The following is a 20,967-nucleotide window of genomic DNA, read 5'->3' as shown; positions in this document are numbered from 1 at the left end:
TAAAATCTCCTAGATCATTCTATGAATAACACTTTGGAAATGTGCATCCAAGCCAATGTTCTATAATACACACACACACACACACACACACACACACACACACATACACACACACTATAGTTGAGAACATTATTAGAGGTCTCGCGAGAAACAGAACCAACACCGTGTGTGTGTGCATGTGCGTGTGTGTGTGTGTGTGTGTATGTGTGTGTGTGTGTGTGTGTGTGTTATGTGAATATATTGAGATCTGTTTATTTTCAGGAATTGGCCTATGCAGTTATGGAGGATGGCAAGTCCAAAATCTGTAGGGTGGGCCAGAATGCTGGAGACTCAAAGAAGAGGGGATATAGCAGTTTAAATCTGAACACTGTCTGCTGTGAAATTCCGTCTTGTTCAGGGGAGGTCAGCTTTTTGTGCTATTCAATCCTTTAACTGATTGGGTGATGCCCACTCACGTTATTGGGGGAAATCTACTTTGCTCAAAGCCCATTGATTTAAATATAAATCTCATCCATAAACACCCTCACAGAAATACCTAGAATAACATTTGGCCACACATCTGGGTACCACAGCTCAGCCAAGTATATACAGAAAATTAGCCATCACAAGGACACTAAGCCTAGAGAAAGAGTGTGATGGTTCTAAGGGTCCACAGCCACTGAATGTCAGAGAAGTCACTACAATTCAGGTGTCTGAAGTCCAAGAATGTTGGCCATTGGGACTCCATATTTCCCCAAATTATGTTGCATTGTTGGTGTGTAGATGGTTATTCCTGAGTTGTTCTAGTCTAAGTAGCTGCAATAAACTTCCACAGGTCGAGTGAAATTCCCATGGACACTCTGGGAACTCATGACTGTACCAGAAAACAGGCCTGGCTGACAGTTAGGGCCGGATTGTGATCTGAGGACCACCAAAAGAACCTCCAGCCCCACTATTCCCCACCAGCCCTTCTCAGATGGAATTCTAGTTTTGGTGGTTAATTCTTACTGGCTTCAGCTAATACAGTGAATGAGTGAGGAGCATGTCAGCTGAGTGAATAAGTTGATTTTACGTGTCATCATATTTTGTTAAGGAAAAATATATACCATTCATAAGTCACCTACTATGTGCCAGGTACTATGCTATATGCTTTAACTAGTGATCCTCAACCTGCAAATAAGAGTCCACTTCAGAGCTTTAAAAACATTCAAAATCTTGGTCTTCACATCCATAGATTCTCATTGAATTCTTATGGAGTAGAAATCCAGATCTAACTGATTCTAAGCTAAATCTCACCACAATAGTGTCCACTGACAGCTTACCCTGTGTTGTTTAGCAGGGCTACACATGCTGGTGATCCTCTGGTCCAAGACTTCTCAACCGTGCTACACAGTAAAATCACCTAGGAGATTTTTAGAATCCTGACACTTAGCTCATACCCCAGACCAAATATTTAATAAATCAGAATCACTGGTGATTGGGACCTAAGCATCCACATTTTATTTTTTAGATGGAGTCTTACTTTGTCACCCAGGCTAGAGTGCAGTGGCATATTCTTGGATCACTGCAAGCTATGCCTCCCGGGTTCAAACAATTTTCCTGCCTCAGCCTCCTGAGTAGCCAGTACAGGCATTTGTCACCACATCCAACTAATTTTTTTGTATTTCTAGTAGAGATGGGGTTTCACCGTGTGGGCCAGGCTGGTCTTGAACTCCTGTCCTCAAGTGATCTGCCTGCCTTGACCTCCGAAAGTGCTGGGATTACAGGCATGAGCCACCATGCCTGGCAGACCTGCATTTTTTATAAAGACCCTCTACTGATGCCTTCCTTGATACAAATGTGCAGTCAAGGTTAAGGACCAGGGATCTAGCTTTTGGGGAGGCTGGAATTTATATATTTTAGTGAACACCCCAATTCTTAAGGAGGGGCTAATTGGAGCAACTGCCCTAGTACAGTACTTCTTAAACTTGAATGTGCAAACAAACCTTCTTTCGGTCTCACTAAAATGCAGATTCTCATTCCTAGCTCAGGAGGTCTGCAATTCTGCCTGTCTACCCACACCTCCACGGATGCTGATGCTGCTGGTCTTCAGGCCACACTTGGAGTAGTAAGGCAGATCTTTTTCTTATCACTAACCTAGGTGGGAGCACCCCACAGTTCTACTTATGGACTTTTAGTCCCATCGAACTGTGTTCAGAAGGCCTGACTCAGGGTCTCTTTCCACTTTCATCAAAAGAAACTGTCATGGGAAAGTTGAGAGTTGTTCTTACTGTCCCAGACTCGCTAGCCCATAGGAAACTGCTCTTTCCGACGGGAGTATCTTGTGTCAATGCAGCACTGGTAGATGTTTCCTGGAGGACAATACTGATTGTGTGATTAATCTTGTTTCTTTCTCTCCGTTTTTTTCTCCTTCAGCCACAGGAAGCACAGTACCAAATGGCAGCCCAAAATAGGAATGATATTGAGATCTATGCCTCTACTTTTGTATGCTAATTTTGTCTTTGGTCTTTCTATCCTATGTGAAAGCAATTTATGTGACATCTCTGGGTTGTAAATTTCCAGAGTACAAAATGGGGATTCTATTTCATTAGAGGCAATGTGATACTGTGGAAATTTCATGAATTGTATTTCGTTAGAGGCAATGTGATACTGTGGAAATTTCATGGATTGTATTTCGTTAGAGGCAATGTGATACTGTGGAAATCTCATGGTCTTTGAGGACAGAAAGATTTTGGTGTAATTGTGTCTTCTTGACTTGTTTGAATCCCAGCTCTGTAGCCTTGAATTCCTTCTTATCACAGAGGGATGACCCCTTCTGTCCTGTGGAGGTGAAGGTAAGATGCTTGTAGAATACCAAACGGAAAGCAGAGAGAAGCTGAGGAGAGTGAGTGGGGTAGGAGCAGGAAGCAGAGACAGTGGTATCATTATAAAAAGAAAAATAAAAAACCTTCCAACAACCTGGTTTCCAGAGAGGAAGATTCAGTCCAAGGCCAGAACCCTGAAGGCTCTCTGAAAGGTACTGAACTCAGCCCGGTGAGGGGTGAGGACAGGGTGGAGTTTCGGGGCCGTCCCTTGGGGACTGCCAGCAGGGACTTTTCCAACTCCAGCATCTGCGAGTCTGTGAACTCATCCATCTGCTCATTTGGGCTTCTTCTTAGCAGGGTGTTCTTGCATATGTTGACAAAAAATATCTTTTGACATGTAGAAGGTTAGTAATTTTTAGATTTTGTGAAAAGACGCTCAAAAATCTGTCTCCCCAGCCGGTCTTCCCCATGCCTCCTTGTCTACTGAGGCCTCCTTCAGATTGATTTGGCATTCCCGCAGTTCCTTCTCTAAGACTTTTTAGGATTTACTTTGCAAACTTGAATGTGTAGCTCCTCTGCATTATCTGTGATGCTCAGCATGATCCGTGCCTATTCCAGGGCTGAGAAAACACTGATAACAACCTTGGCTTGGCCAGATGTTAGAGGAAAGAGATGGAAAGGGGACTGGATTGGAGTCAGGAATCCTGAGTTTGAATGTGCTACTGAAAAGCTGCGTGACTTTGAGCAGGTTGTTCAACATCTATGAGTCCCAGTTTTGTTTTTTGTTTTGTTTTGTTTTGTTTTTAATTTGTGAAATGAGGCTGATGGCATCTACCTTGCAGGTTGTAAACTTAGAATAGAAGACACAAAAGTGGTAAGTATATAGTCTAGCACATAATAAATTTTAATCAAGTTTCTTTTTCCTTTATTTTTTTAAATCATTGTTTATTCTGTTTTTGCCATCTTTAAACCATTTTTATTGTGTATTTCTTCAGTCGTAATATTTGTCTATTTGATGTGGTGGGCTCATTCTGTGCTAAGAAGATGAGGAAGTTGAAGGAGCATTTATTAATCTGTTTCAGCATTCCATATACATTATGACATCTTGGCCTCACAGCATTGCTCTGAAACAGGTGTTATTATTATTGGCATTATCCCATTGTACAGATGAGGACATAGACTCTCAGGGGTTGAATGATTTCCCGCAGTCACCCAGCTCTGGTTGGTGGAGTGGGGACTAAATCTACTTCTGCCTGGTTCTCCCTGAGGTACGTACTCTCCTCGGTGTTCAGTCTTAGGGTGGATGGTGCTGACCATGGAGGATTGTGATGATATTTCAAAACAATGCAGGTGCAGCCCCAGAGCAGAGTAGGATAAAAATACATCAGGGAAGTGAGAGGAGACATATTGTGAGTCAACATAAGGAAGTAGTTTTAAATACCCATCACTGCCTGGAATTAGAATGGGCTGCCTCGTTGGAGGTGGGGACAGGTAATGAGCTCCCCACCATTGAATATCTAAGCAGGAAGCCTCATAGCCCGCTGCAGGGGCTGGGCAGGGAAGCCAGGGAACAGCAAGTTTCCTGGTGAGGAACAGAGGCTGCCCTGGATGCTTCTGAGGTTCTGCTAACAGCTCCCCTGCCACTCCTCTTTCTACAGTTCTCCTGCATTACTTATACCTCAGCACCTCCATTTCCTCTTCTGTAAAACCCACAAAGGGTGCCCACCTCCTGGAGTGGGCGTAAGCTTTGAGATAAACCACATAAAGTGTCAAGAACCATTTCTAACCTGTGATGGGGGTACAATAAATGTAGCTGCTAGAATTATTTTCACTTTTATAAAAATAAAAATTGAGTTCTTGTATGGTTTGGCTCCTTTGCCAAACGAGCAGTCCTAGAATCAAAGGCCTATTCTGTGGTTCCTATCAGTCACTGAGGCAATTGTGCAAATCAGATGAGATGCAAAGACCCAAGGTCCTGGGTGCAAGTGCTTGATGTGTGGCGGCTCCTAGTAAGTGCGCTCAATAAATTGTAGTTCATAATAGGAGTATTTTAGTTCAATTACTTGGGTTCAGCAGGTGATGCCACAGAAGGCTCCAGGTCTCACCCATGAGAATGAGTGCACATATAGAAGGTTGCACTAGTACTCATAAAGATCCTGTGAGGTAGGTATTGGGCCTCTAGGGTGGGGTAAATGACCCTCACAGCTCCTTTCAGCCTCCAAAGGCTGGGGTTCTGCCATTGCTAATGATGACTGGATTGTGCTTGGAACCCTCTTCTATGTCATTTTACAGCTTTCTTTTTCTCCCTAAGGGATCATGCATTAAATTCATCAAATTTGCTTCTATTTGATTTGAAAGGGCATGTAAATAATCTTTAAATAATAGCAATTACTGATTCACATTTATTATGGGTTGTAGTTTAGAAAGCATCTTCCCCCATTTTTCTACATATCCCTTTTTCTTTTTATCAGTTCCCCCATTTCCTAGATATTTATTGAGTGACTACTGTCTGTTGGCCATTGTTCATTCTCTGGGGAGGTAAATAAAAATTAGACATGGTACCCTCAACAAATGCCATTCCTGAAGGGTCCTATTAAAATGAAAATCATGTCCTGACTTGACTTAAAACCCTCTGGTGACACCTCCCTATGCCTCTCCTACTTTTTCACTACCAATTAAGCCTACCACCTTTCTTTGATAGATGACCTCCTTCATGGGGCAGGTGACCTCCTGCTCTTTCCTCTCACCCTTTGCCCAAGCTGATCGGATCTCTTTGCTTTTTTTGACCAGTCCTGAGCTCTGTTCTGGATTTCAGAGCTCCTGTGCAGGAAACTCCTCAGCCACCCCACACTCCAAAAGGTTGACTCCTTCTCATCCTTCAGAGTCCAGCTTGAAGTCACCTCTTAGAGAAATATTAACAGCTGCCCACTTCCAGGCACCCCACTCAGGTTTTTACAGTTTGCACTTATTTATGTGTTGACATATCTTGTTGACATATCTCTGCCACTGTAGGTCATGTTCCTTGAAGACAGGTATGTCTAGAGCCCAGCCTGGTGTGTGGCACATCAGATGTAATCAGTGTTTGATGCATGAATGAAATGTAACATGGGCAAGAGAGACGTAAGCTTTAGATAGAGTGGAGGCTCAAGGAGGAGAGCACTATATTCTGTATAAAGGGGTGGCAGGCAAGTTGATCCTTTTGTGAACCTTGTTAGATAGTACATATTCTCATTTAGCATATACAGAAACGGATATGGTTTGGCTGTGTCCCCACACGAATCTCATCCTGAACTGTAACTCCCATAATTCCCATGGGTGGTGTGAGGGACCCAGTGGGAGGTAATTGGATCATGAGGACAGGTCTTTCTCAGGCTGTTCTTTGATAGTGAATAAGTCTTATGAGATCTGATGGTTTTAAAAAGAGTAGTTCCCCTACACAGGCTCTCTCTCTTTGCCTGCTGCCATCCATTTAAGGTGTGACTTGCTTCTACTTACCTTCCACCATGCTTGTAAGCACCCCCCCCCACCAGTTATGTGGAACTGTTAGTCCATTAAACCTCTTTTTCTTCCCAGTCTCAAATATGTCTTTAGCAGCAATATGAAAACAAACTAATACAGTAAATTGGTACCAGTAGAGTGGGATGCACCTGAAAAGATACCCAAAAATGTGAAAGCAACTTTGGAACTGGGTAACAGGCAAAGGTTGGAACAGTTTAGAGGGCTCAGAAGAAGACAGGAAAATGTGGGAAAGTTTGGAACTCCCTAGAGACTTGTTGAATGGCTTTGACCAAAATGCTAATAATGATATGGACAATGAAATCCACGCCAAGGTGGTCTCAGAGGGTGATGAGGAACTTGTTGGGAACTGGAGCAAAGGTCACTCTTGCTATGCTTTAACAGACTGGCAGCATTTTGCTTCTACCCTAGAGACCTGTGGAACTTTGAACTTGAGAGAGTTGATTTAGGATATCTGGCAGATTAAATTGCCAAGCACCAAAACATTCAAGAGGTGAATTGGGTACTGTTAAACTCATTCAGTTTTATAAGGGAAGCAGAGCATAAAGGTTTGGAAAATTTGCAGCCTGACAATGTGATAGAAAAGAAAATCCCATTTTCTGAGGAGAAATTCAAGCCCACTGCAGAAATTTGCATAAGCAACAAGGAGTGGAATGTTAATCCCCAAAACAGTGGGGAAAATGTCTGCAAAGAATGTCAGAGTTCTTCATGGCAGCCCCTCTCATCACAAGCCCAGAGGCCTAGGAGGAAAAAATGGTTTCATGGGCTCAGCCCAGGGTCCCCATGCTGTGTGTAGCCTAGGGACTTGGTGCCCTGTGCCCCAGCCACTCCAGCCATGACTAAAAGGGGCCAAGGTGCAGCCCAGGCCATGGCTTCAGAGGATGCAAGTCCCAAGCTTTGGCAGCTTCCACATGATGTTGAGCCTGTGAGTGCACAAAAGTCAAGAATTGAGGTTTGTAAACCACCAGTTAGATTTCAGAGGATGTATGGAAATGCCTGGATTTTCAGGCAGAAGTTTGCTGCAGGTGTGGGGCTCTCATGGATACCTTCTTCCTGGGAACTGCACAAGGAAAATATGAGATCAGAGCCCCCACACAGAGTTTCTACTGGAGCACCACCTAGTGGAGTTATGGGAAGAGATCCACCATCCTCCAGACCCCAGAATGGTAAATCCACCTATAGCTTGCACTGTGGGCCTGGAAATTGCTTTTGACCTTGCAGGCTCATAGGTGGAAGGGACTTGCCTTGCCTCAGATGAGGCTTTGGACTGTGGATTTTTGAGTTATTGCTAAAATGAGTTAAGGCTTTGGAGAACTATTGGGAAAGCATGATTGGTTTTGAAATGTGAGGACATGATATTTGGCATGGGCTGGGGTGGAATATATGGTTTGGCTGTTTCTCCACTGAAATCTCATCTTGAATTTTAACTCCCATAATTCCCACATATCATGGGAGGGACCCAGTAGAAGGTAATTCAATTATGGGCTGGGTGTTTTTGTTCTGTTCCCTTGATAGTGAATAAGTCTCATGAGATCTGATGGCTTTCAAAAGAGGAGTTTCCCTGCACAAGGTCTCTCTCTTTGCCTGCTTTATCAATGTAAGATGTGATTTGCTCCTCCTTGCCTTCTACCATGATTGTGAGGCCTCCTCAGCCATGTGGAACTATAAGTCCATTAAACCTCTTTTTCTTCTCAGTCTTGGGTGTGTCTTTATCAGCAGCATGAAAATGGATTACTATGGAAACTGATCTGCCAGAGGGCTCAGTTCCAGGCATGAACTGAAGCAAAGCCCAGACATTCTGACTCTGCTAGCTAGACAGTGGCTACAGCAATGGTAGCTTCAGTCATGTGGGCCCATGAACCAGTCATGAGTCCTTTGATCACAGCTCATATTCCAGCCTCACCTCCATAGACAGCCATCCTCTTGGGAGTCCTATCAGCTCCCATTGAACACTGCTATTGGCAGGGTAGGGAAGGGCTAAGAACTATCAAGTTACCATTAATCTACTTCATGCCAGACACTGCACTGGGCATTTTGCATATGTTATTCTCTCCATTTTGCAGATTTAAAAACTGAGGCTCAGAGAGATTAAGCATGAGGTCCAAGGTAGTTACCCAGATGTAGTGAGAGAGGAAGCAAAGTCTACATGTGCAAGGCTCGTCTGTAGCTGCTGTCTAGGCAGAAGAGTCAGAATGTCTCGGCTCTGCTTCCATTCAGGCCAGGAACTGAGCCCTCTGTCAGGTCAGTTTTTTTAGACACTAAATGAAAACAACTATCATCTAACAAGGTTCATGAAAGGATCAACCAGGTCAAGATGATAGCAATGACCATGCCCATTCCAATCTCCAGCCTGCTGACAGCAGACGTCACAGTGACGGATTTGCATGTTTTCGTCTTTGACTCACTCCGGTGCAGTGAATCACTCAGCCTTTCCACATCCAGAAAAGGAAAGGCAATCAGCTTCCTGGTGGTGGAGAGATGATGGTAGTGTTTATATTTGCAGAATACTTTCTCTGTCATCACTACAGTACATTTATTATATTCCTTTTCAAGTTTTACTTTCCCAAATAGATTTGAGAAGGCCACAAACCAGTAAAACAGCAACATTAATTAGTACAATAATAAAAGGAAGGTGAAGGGCAGAGAGGTCTCAGCAGACAGTGTAGGTTAAGGTAAGTTACTCGAAGTGAAATGCATGACAGCCAAAGTTATTGTAGAAACAAGCTGGGTTGCAGAGTTCAAGAGATGTTTTTGAAAATTAAATAAATAAATAAAATATGACAAAGGAGGTCATAGAAGAAGCCCATCTTTTTCTTGGCCCTGACCAATGTAATATACAACAGCATTCATTTTGGCCCATGGCCATTTAGCCCTTTGATCAGTCACTTTACAATGATGTGGATTTCAGGGTGTAGTTAGATAATGTAAGTGACTAAGTATGACCCTTGCCTACTCTGTATCAGGCACTGGCCCAAGTCCTGGAGCAGTAGCTCCTGCTTGAGGTCTTGGGATGCCCAGATTCTCAGGGTGTTCATGGAAATAACATGAGCTTCATGACAGCAGTGGGGTTGTCCTGGTGGTCCCTTTTGTATCTGCAATGCCTAGAAGAGTTAGCCTTCCACGTCATCAGGGCACAATACATGCTTGCTGAAATATGTAACCACCTCACTCCTTATCTTTTCTTAGTCACTAAGAGGCTCACAAATCACTGCAACACAATTGCCTGGACCCACACTTCTCAAATGTTAATGCACAGACTGCAGACACATCTCCTGTGGAATTTGTTAAGATAAATATCCCTGGGCCCTATCCCAAATATGCAAATTTAGCATGAATGAATGAACTTTCTTTTAAATTTTTACAATCAAAAGGGTGCAGTTCAGGTGTTGGCTAATTATTTCTGTAAAGAAATATCCTGTAAAAATAATCTCCAATAACAAAAACATTCTGGCAAATATTTCTGTAAAAATACATATAGTAGATATTTCAGACTTGGTGGGCTTCTTTTGCTACTATGCGACTCTGACTTGGTAAAGAACAAGGAATGAGTATAGTTGTCTTCCAATAAAACTTTATTTATAAAAGCAAGAAACATACTAGATTTGGCCCATAGGCTATAGTTACCAGTCCCTGAATCCAGACTCCTTATTTTATATATGAAGGTAAGCACAAAGAGGATCAAAGTCCTGCCCAGAGTAAGAGATAAAGGGAGGGAGGTGGGGCAGGTTTTGCCTTCTGTTACACACAGCTCTTAGAAGGACAGCCTCAGACAAGCATGTTTGGAAAACAAAATGTACCCGTTTCTGCAATAAAATGTCTGTGACTAGGACTCCCTGCATATGGAGATTCTCTTTCATGTAGTTGGAAACTGGAGAATTCTTAACTTGGTATTTTTAGAAAAGCAGCCATTTCCCCACCGCTAGTGTCAATCTGGCAGTGTGAACGCCTATTGCCAAAGCTTTAATGGAAGCATAAAGTTAAAGCTTTCTTTGATTACTTTGCCAAAGCTGAATAATAAAGTCTGCTTAATTTTTTTCAGAAGAATATAAAGCTTAGAAATCGTAGAGAAGCTGCAGGTGTTTAATAAGAATGCGGGAAGGTTAGAGAAAGCTGTTCCCATAGAAAATGGACCACTTGAAAACTACTCAACAGTTAACCACTTTGGAGCTGGTGATCAAACTGTAACTTTTCTAGTAATATAGGTATGTCTGGATTGGGAGCTGCATCCTTTTGCCCTACCCCCACCCAATCTGGCTGTTGACTGAATGCCAAAGACAGAAATTTTATTTCAACAAATACCATTGAGCCCCTGCTCTCTACCAACTCTTGCACTAAGTCTGGTTGTCATAGAGAGAGGGTAGGTCAGGAGGAGGTGAGAAACATCTAAGGGCTGCTGAGACTGGGCCCTTGTCTTAAGAGGCCCAGGGTCTAATGGGAAGACAAGATTTCTTTCTTTGTTAAGACAATGCTAGCTGTCATAGCAGAGGTTTAAACTACAAGGTCATTTCTCTCTGATATGAAGTCTAATTGGCAATAGGGGGCTCAGTTGTTTTAATGCTCATGAGTAACAATAAGTCGATGTGTAAAAAACCATATTTTTCAATGTGTGAGTCTTTAGTCTAAATACGCCAAAATCAAAGAGAATTGGTTAAAAATGCAGATTCTGGAAAAGGCAATACAATGAAGAAAAGATAGTCTTTTCAACAAATGGTACTGAACAACCAAACATCCACATGCCAAAAAAAAAAAAAAGAAAGAAAGAAAGAAAGAAAGAAAGAAAAGGAAAAAAATGGAATCTAGACATAGACTTTATATATTCTACAAAAAAATTAACTAAAAATGGATTACAGACCTAAATGTAAAACACAAAACTACAGGAGGAAGCATAGTAGAAGATCTAGATGACTTTAGATATGGGAATGATTTTTTAATGCAACACCAAAGGCATGACCTATGAAAAAGAATTGATAAACTGGAGTTCATTAAAATGAAAAATTTCTTCTCTGAGAAGGGCACTGTCAAGAGAATGAAAAGACAAGCACAGACTGTCTGATTTGCAAAAGGACATATTTGATAAAAGCTGTTGTCCAAATATACAAAGAAAACAAATGACCCGTTTAAAAAATGGACCAAACACCTTAGTAAACGCCTCACCAAAGATGATATACAGATGTCAAATAAGTATATGAAAAGATGTTCCACATGATATATATGCATACATTGCATCAGGGAAATCCAAATTAAAACAAAAATAAAATGCTACTCCACACTTATTAGAATGGCCAAAATCCAGAACACCAACAATGTCAAATGTAGCATGGATACGGAGCAGTGGGAACTGTCATTTATCACTCGTGGGAATGCGAAATGGCACAGCCACGGTGGAAGCCAGTTTGACAGTTTCTTACAAAACTAAACATATCCTTAGCATATGATCCAGCAATTGTGCTCCTTGGTATTTACCCAAGGAAGCTGAATACTGATGTTCACACAAAAACCTGCACATGGATGTTTATAGCAGCTTTATTTATAATCGTTAAAAACTGGAAGCCACCAAGATGTTCTTCAGTAGATGAGTGGATAAATAAACCTGGCATATTCAGACAATGTACTGTTCATTAGCACTAGAAAGAAATGAGTTGGCCGGCGCGGTGGCTCATGCCTGTAATTCTAGCCCTTTGGGAGGCCAAGGCTGGTGGAATGCTTGAGGTCAGGAGTTTGAGACCAGCCTGGCCAATATGGTGACACCCCGTCTCTACTGAAAATACAAAAATTAGCCAGGTGTGGTGATGCATGCTTGTAATCCCAGCTACTCAAGAGGCTGAGGCAGGAGAATCTCTTGAACCTGGAGGCAGAGGTTGCAGTGAGCCAAGATTGTGCCACTGGGTGATCAGCTGAGTGAGACTCCATCTCAAACAAACAAAAAGAGCTATCATGCCATTAAATGACATGAAGGAAATTTAAATACATATTACTCAGTGAAAGAAGCCAATCTGAAAAAAGCTACATACTATATGACTCCAACTATATGACATTCTAGAAGAGACAGAACTATGGAGATACTAAAAAGAACCTCAGTTGCTGGCGGGGGAGGGAGCAGGGTGGGGTGAATAGGCAGAGGACGTGGGATTTTTAGATCAGTGTATCTACTCTGGATGGTGCTATAATGGTGGATCCATGTCACTATACATTTGCCAAAGTCCATGGAATGCACAACAGCAGGAGTGAACCCTAATGTGAACTATAGATTCTGAGTTATAATGATGTGTCACTGTTGGTTCCCTCAGTTGTAACGTGTTGTGCTACTTGAGGATGTTGAGAGTTGGGGACGCTTTGTGTGTCTGGGGACAGGGATATATAGATCTCTGTATTTTCTGATTATTTTTACTGTTAACCTTAAATGTTCTAGAATATAGTCTATTAAAAATATAGATTTCTGGGCTATCACCAAATATTTTTAATTAAGGACATGTGAGTGGTACCTGGGCATCGGCCTTTCAGTAGCCTTCAAGGGAGTTCTGATAGATACATTAATATCTGGGAGTCACTGATGCAGATTGTAATAACAGTTTAAGATTGACAAGTAGTTGTGTATGAGATTTTGGAGAGAATTTAAGGGCATGCTGAGGAGTTTAGACTTTGCACTGTAGGCCGTAAAGAGGCCCTGAGGTTTTGATCAGGAGAGTGACATGTTCAAAGTGTTGCTTTGAGAAGATTAATCTGCAAGCTGTCAGCAGAAACCATTACAACACCTCCAGGAAATATATGTTAGGTTTAAGTGCCAGGATACCTGCAAAGACCTTAAATAGTGCCTGGCACAGAGGAAGTGGGCAGTACCTCTCAGTCACAATGTTTACTCTGGAGTCAAGATAATGGCAATGGGAATAAGGAGGAAGAATTAGGGCCACATTCCAGTGTTGAAGGTTTGACATAATTAGAGACCTTGGTTAAGTGGGCAATTTTGGGTTTTTTTGCCAGTCTTTTTTTTTATAGTGGATTGTAGCCATTTTTTATGTTCAGTGGAATTTGAAGGTGGCACTTGGTATTATGACTGCAGTCGATGGAAATCATATTGGTGTTTATTGAAGGACTCGAGGTGATGAGGTCTGGTTATGAAACCCAGGGTTCCTTACTTCCCTTCAGAGGTTTTTGTTTTTTGTAAAGCCACCCATTTTTCATGGAGAAAATATTTTCTTTAGCCTTCCTTTTCTAGAGTCCTGCTAGCAATTATAAAAAATAAATTGAAATGAACTTTTCTATATGTAATAAAAATAAAGTGGGAGGCTTTACACCATACAGTGATACAGGGAGCCAGGTACTTTTCATCTTGTGGCTCTGTTGTGCCCTAGAACAGAGGTTTTCCAGCTGTGGTCCCGGACCAACAGCATTACCTGGGAAGCTGCGAGACAGGCAGATTCTTCAGCTTCACGCCAGAACTGCTGACTCAGAAAGTCCGGAGTGGGCTCCAGCAGTCTGGGCTTTCATATGCCTTCCAGAGATTCTGACGCAGCTCCAGTTTGAGAAACCCTACTCTCGGCCTCTGGGGCCCTCTGAGTTCTGCTGAAGTGGAAAGAGTGTAGGGAGGTGTGTGTAGCAGGTTTGATGCACTGGATCCAAACAGAGCACATTCCCTCTCATCTCTTTGGCCATACCTACTGCAAGGCAGGCTGGGATTGGCTGTATGAGTGTCCAAAAAGCATAAAAAACAGGCCGTGATGAGCTTGCAGTCTAGCCTTTTCCCATTTTTTCATTTGCAAAACAGTGACTGTAATACCTCATTTACAGAGAGACTTGTGACGTATTACTTGAAAAGATGTGCTCTTGGCTCCTAGCTTAGAAGAGGTGCTCGTGTTTGTCCCCTAACCACATCTCCCCCAGTCCCCTCAGGTGGCCAAGAGATTATTAGTCTTCCATTATTTACGATGCTTGGTAACTTTTCTGTTCTGCGTCTGCAAAGAACATATCCTGAGAAATCTGTCCACCTATCAAGTCAATCCAAATGCTTTGACTCGAAATAATGATTTCAAGACAACATTGAATGAGGTCTTACTGTCTGAAAGGTACTTTACGTAAATGGCATCATTCATTCCTAACCACCCTTTGGAAGGTACTACATTTAACTCCCCTTTTACAGGAGAAATCCATGGCTCTGAGAGATAAATTGCTTGGCAACAGTCCACAGCTGGCACGTGATGGCTGAAGGAGGCTGCCTAACTTTGGCCTGCCAACAGGGGACTGTAGGAAGGCGAGGGAAGTGAGAGGTGAATTCTTCAAGTTCAAGGAGCTTACCATTTAGATGAGGACAGAGGATGGAGAGAAAAAACATACTGACAGAAAGTGTGTGTAGGGATGTTTCATTCGTCACTTTGTTCTAGGGAAGAAAAAAGGGAGGGGTGTATTTAAGACAAGCTGACACATGAGGCCATTTAAAGCTGGATGAGCTAAGTTCTTTATGAGCTGTGGATACAGGGGCCAGCTGTGATGCGCTGTGACGTCAGTTTGAGCAATTTACGTGTTTCACTGCTAAAATCTGCCATACTGATGCAGAGTGTGTGACACATAAGCCTCGCTGAACAAGAGTTTACTATTGGCTGCCCCTGTGGGAAAAGCCCCCATCTCCATAGCAACTGTCTCTGTGTCCCAGACATTGTCTAGGGCTTAGGAGGAACAGCTAGAAACATCAGGGACACAAACCCTGTAGAAGCGGTGGAGTCTGTGAATAATGCCATGCTTTTTCCTTATCTTGCAGTTTAACTATGCTAGGAAAACCTGGAAGTGATGGGCAGACTCTTTGCCAAGGAATTAAGGTTGCACCATTAACACCATCCACCTCAAGTTCTAAGCATACAGTTTGACGGTGGATGGTCTTGCTGTTACAAGCAAGTATAAATTTCCTGTTTGGAAATGTGGGGGACCTATTTCATCTAGGCAAAGAGGATAAATAGTTACTGAAAATTTAAAACCACTAGACCCAGTTGAAATTAGTTAAGCTCCTATTCTAGAATGCCTTAACAATATTACCAGTGATTTGTTGAGCACCTACTCTGTGCTGGGTGCTGTGCCAGGACCTGTACCTTTATTACCACCAGTCCTTTTGACAGACCTACATGGTAGCTATTCCCATTTTACAAGTGGGGCAGCTGTGGCTCAGAGCTGTGAAGTGGTTTGCCCAAGGTCACACAACTCACAGGTGTGCCTGAGCCCAAGTCTGGGTTTTTCAACTACACCTGCTTTTTCCTTTTGCCATAGTTCTCAACTAATTTATGAAGAATTTTATAGCTAGAGCTAACAGGTAATAATAACAACTCACCCTTACATGCTTACTTAGGGCCAGGTTATATTCTAAGTTTCTTTAACACTCACAAAAACCTTGTAAGTTATTATCCTGAAATATAGATGAAGAAACTGAGCTCAGAGAAGTGAGTTACCCAAGGCCATTCTGCTAGTCAGAGGTAGAGCATGAATTTAAAGCCAGACAAATGGGATCTGCTCTCCATTCCCTTAAATGGTCTCCTGCCTAGACCTGCATGATATTTGAATTTCTAGGGTAGGACTCCTGGCACAGGTAGTGTTTTATGAAGTCCTACAGATGATTCTGATATGGAATTCAAGTAGGAACCCCTGCCTGGAGGTCACTGTGTGTCTGAAAGTTCCATTTCTTCCTGTCAATTCTCCCAATAGGCCCATCTCACGCCTGCCCACTGGACTCACTGCATAGCAGCCTTGGTGAGCCCCATAAAATGCCCAGGAAGGTTTGGAGAGATGACCCCAGTACATGGCCCCTCCTGATAGCTGGGAGCTGGTGAAGTGGGGCTCTGTCTCAATTCTGCACAGATCAATAATGAATAATTACCTGGGGCCATTCCAGCCCAGACTGTTGAAACCACCTGTGGATAGGAACTACGTGTATCTTGCAGTGACTGGCTTGGGGGAGATTTGAAGACGAAAATGAAATAGCAAGTATACCTTAATGGCCAAAAGCTTCGGTTTTAGAGGCAGAAAACCCTGAGTTTGAATCCCAATTTCACCACTGGCTAGCTGAGTCCACTTGAGCAAGTCACTGAACTGTATGTACCTCAGTGTCCCAACGCTGAGATGGTCATATTTACCACGCTGGATCCTAGTGAGGGCTACACTAGCTAATATGAAAGTGCTGGACTTCGTGCTGAACACATGGTAGCTCTCAGGTTACATAAGGAGAACCGGGTGGAGTAAAGAGGCTGGGGTCACACGGTGAGGCAAGAGGTGGCTCAGGGTGACCTGAAGAGCTGGAGATCTTCAGTCAAGTAAGAGTGCACCATGTCCAAGGAATGAGACAGAGGAAGAGATCAACACTGGGAGCCCAAGATGCAGTCACAGATATTCCCACAGGCTGGCCAAGCACTGAGGCTGCTGTTCTCACCTGAGCCACTAATGAAGAAGGAGCCTCTACATCCCCACTCCAAAAGTTCTGGGTTGTTTTTCTTCTTTCTGATTTTGCTTCCCCCATCATTCTTTGTTTCTGCAGTCACTTACCTCTTTTGACTTTTGTCAATAAGTTTTTCTTTGGCCCATATGGTGGATTAAATTTTAGAGTCTGCTTAGATGGATTCTGGCTTCATCTGCTTCTGGCCGTTTTGAGTAATGGACCAGCTCATCCAGCCCCGGCCTCACGAGGCAGCCTTAGCAGTAGCCTGATGAACCAGTGTCCTTGGGACAGCACTTGCCCACACTTCAGGGAACTGGACAGTAATGGGTCCATAGGGTGGAGCCATCAGCATCAGATAAGCCTGTCCAGGGGAATCAGGGTCCCAGGCCCAAGATGGGATTCAGGCTCCAGGAAGTCAGCCTTTAAGAGGGGGCTCAGAGAAAACACACAGTCTGAGATCTCCGCCTAGGAGTGGATAGGTTACCAGGCAGATGCCAGGGACTGAGCTGTAAGAGCTGGAGCATCGGGAGGAGTGGTCTGCAATAAGACATAAGGCCACCATCTAAACTACATTGAGGCCAGCACCAGCCAACAGGAAAGGGTGTGTGACGCCAGCTTAATTACATTCAGTGGGAGACAGTTGCAGAGCAGTGGTGGGAGTTTTGGCTTTGGGGTCAGATAGACGGAGATTACATTCCAGATCCGCCTCCTAGTAAGCATGGAATTGGGGCAGTTGCTCAGTTCCTCAGAGCTTCAGGCCCCTTGACTAAAATGAGGACAATAGCACTCAGACTCATTGATGAGTGAAATCATCTAATGGATTTAGTAGATCAATGTCACATAGTAGGAACTTCGTAAATGATGAGTGCTGCTGTTTCAGTTAGACTTATTCTTCAACATATAAAACAGAAAACCCAACTAACAAAACAGACAGACATTTCTTTTTCTTTTCTATCTGTCCAAGATGGGTGTAACAGTGTCACGGTGTTTGTTTTTTGTTCCCACCCTCCTTAGCTCATGTCCCCATCCTCAAGAACGTATTAAGGTAAAAAAACTGCTGCTAGAAATTCCACCCCTCACTGTGGTCTATCCTTTCCTGCCTCTTTACCTTTATACATATTATTCTATTACCCATGATGCCTTTCTCCTACTCTTGTCAACCTGAACCACTTAGCTCAGAAGTTTCTTGCTTATTAAAGCCCCCCCGACGCCTTCATTGAGTCTTTATTGCATTCAAATATTATTTACCTTGATTGCTGAGATCTTTGGCACCCCTTTACATTTGTTTTTTAACATCTTTATTGAGATATTCATATATCATACTGTTCACCCATTTAAAGTGTATAATGTTTTTAAAAAATCTAAATGGAGTTGTTCAACCATAACTGAAGTCAAATTTAGACATTTTAGTATCCCAAAAAGAAACTCCATGCCCTTTGGGTATCACTTCCCCATCCCCTGAATTAGTGGCAGCCAAAAGCAACCACGAATCTACTTTTGGTCTCCATAGATTTGCCTATTATGGATATTTGTATAGATGTTATCATGTCGTATTATACAATATGATTAATTGTACATGTGTGTTCCACCTCTTTTACTTACCATAATGCTTTCAAGGTTCATCCACATTGTAGCATGTGTCATTACTTTATTCTTTTTAATTGCCAAATAAGAATTCATCATATGGACATACCACGTTTTGTTTATCCATTCATCTGTTGATGGATGTTTGGGTTTTGCCCACTTTGAGGCTATTAGGACTAATGCTGCCATAAGCATTTGTGCACAAGTACCCTCTTAAACTTTGTGCCCAAAGTGAATTTCTCACTTACCTCACTTTAGTCCATCCCTGTTACTACACAGAAGAATTTTATTCTATGGTCTAGATGCAAACTTCCAGAGCAGCCTCTTTCCCAAGTAGGGTGTTGTCATCAACATCCAGGGTTATGCAGGTGAAGGCTGGAAGCATGCAGATTCACAGTGGGGGCAGCAAAGTCAAAGCCCCCTCTCACAGACCATCTCTGCTATTGCACTTCCTTGTCCTCCCAGTCACATCTGTGCCTGCCAGCTTGGTCCCCTCTGTCACCCACACATTCTGCCACCTGCCTCTTTCCTGCAGCCAGCCAAGGGAAGACTGCACACTGACTTTCTATTTCAAGCTTCAAAACATTCCCCACCATTTGGGAAGCTCCCCAGAGCTGAGGATGAGGAAGTGAGCCAGTCAGAGAACAAAAGATGCATACGAGACTCAGGCCACATTGGCACAATGAGAAAGGGGCACAGCTGAGTGGAATCCTGAAGGTCCATTTAGCAGTGCAGAGCCCCACTGGGTGAGGCACACAGCCTCAACTGGGATAGAGAAGCAGGCATATGTGAAGGCAGCTGCACCAGGAAGCATGGCAATAAAATAAATAAATAAATAATTTGAAAAAGAAAAGAAGGCAACTCAGTTTTCATAGAGGAAACCAATACATCCAAACAGATCTGCTTTTGGGGTATCCCACCCAAAGCCCTACTTTTCTCAGTGCCAGATACAGAGCTGAATTGCCTGCATATTCCTAGTCCCAGTTTCTTTTCTTTCTCTGGCCTCCTTAGTAGCTACTTGAACATTAGGGCTGTTGGACATAGTGAATTGGTATGGGTTGTTTTTTTTTTTTTCTGAGGTGATGAAAATGTTTTGAAAATACATAGTGGTGATGGTTGCTCAACTTTGTGAGCCACTGTATTTTACACTTTAGAAGACTGAATTTTATTTTATGTGAATTATATCTCAATAATAAAAGAATAAGTAAGAGGATGAAATATGATTGAATGGATGGATGGTTGGATGGACGGATAATTTGTTGAGTATTTTTCCCATGAAAAGTGGCATGTTTTGTCAGTGTTTTCTCTATTTTTTGAAATATTCTTGTGGGGGCTCAATGTTTCTTAGTCTATTAACATGTGATGTATTCCATTGACTGATTTTACAGGATCAACCTTGCATTACTGGGATAAATCTCACTTGGTCATGGTGTATAAACTTTTTTGTTTGTTACTGAATTGAGTTTGCTGGTATTTTATTAAGGTATTTTGTATCTATATTCATAATGGATATTGGTCTGTAGGGTTTTTTGACATTTTTATCTGGTTTTATTATTATACTGGCCTCATAAAATGAGTTGGGAAGTATTTTCTCTTTTTCCTGGTATGGAGAAGAATTTTTGAAATATTACTATTGAGTTTTCTTTTAATGCTTGATAGAAATCACCAGTGAAGACATTTGATCATACTCTTTTTCATGGGGTAAAGATGTTTTGTTGTTACTAATTTAGTAGCTATATTTGCTACAGCCTATTCAAATTTTCTATTTCTTTTTAACTCAGTTTTAATGTTTTGTGTCTTCCTAGGAACATGTTCATTTTGTCTAGGTTATCTAACTTTTTGACATACAGTTATTAACAGTATCTTCTTATAACTCTCTTTACTTCTTTAAGATCACTAGAAATGTTTTCTATTTCATTCCGAATTTTAGTAACTTGAGTCACCTGCTCTTTTTTCTTTGTCACTCTAACTAAGGGTTTTGAATTTTGTTGACCTTTTCAAAGAATAAATTTATGGTTTTATTGGTTTCTCTGTTGTTTTTCTATTCTCTATTTCATTTATTTGCCCTAGTCATTATTGTTGTCTTTCTTCTGCCTACTTTAGGGTTTATTTGCTATTCTTTTTCCAGTTTCTTAAGGTGAAAGTTTAGGTAATTTATTTGAGATATTTCATCTTTTTGAATATAGACATTTACAACTGTAAATTTTTCTTTAAGTACTTGTTCTGCTGTATCTCATACATTTTGATATGTTGTGTTTTCATTTTCATTCATTTCAAAGCATTTTCTAATTTCCCTTGTGACTTTTATTTCCAACCCCTTGATTATTTAGGACTGTATTATTATTATTTGCATATATTAATGAATTTCTCAAATTTTTAATTTTGATCACTAATTTTATTACATTGTGATTAGAGAACATATATTGTATGATTTCAGTTCTTTTAACTTTTTGAAACCTGTTTTATGGTCCAACATATAGTATATTCTGAGAAATGTTTCATGTGTGCTTGAGAAAAATGTGCATTCTGCTGTTGTTGGGTGGATTGTTCTGTAGTTGTCTGTTATGTCTAGTCTAACTATACCATCATATAAGTGTTCCATTTCATTGTTGAACTCTGCCTAGAAATTGTATTCATTAGTTAAATGTGGGATATTGAAATCTCCAGTGATTCTTG

At 41.9% G+C, this 20,967-nt stretch overlaps 1 protein-coding gene across 1 annotated transcript in view; it reads left to right on the top strand.

Moving 5' to 3' along the window:
* Window positions 1-20,967, top strand: part of KCNQ3 (potassium voltage-gated channel subfamily Q member 3) — a 354,490-nt gene that overhangs the window by 200,318 nt on the left and 133,205 nt on the right. The window lies entirely within an intron of this gene.

Source organism: Saimiri boliviensis, chromosome 15 (assembly GCF_048565385.1).
Source record: "Saimiri boliviensis isolate mSaiBol1 chromosome 15, mSaiBol1.pri, whole genome shotgun sequence".
Taxonomy (NCBI): domain Eukaryota; kingdom Metazoa; phylum Chordata; class Mammalia; order Primates; family Cebidae; genus Saimiri; species Saimiri boliviensis.
The sequence above is the reverse complement of the archived record's forward strand: the minus strand, read 5'-3'. Positions and strand labels throughout refer to the sequence as shown.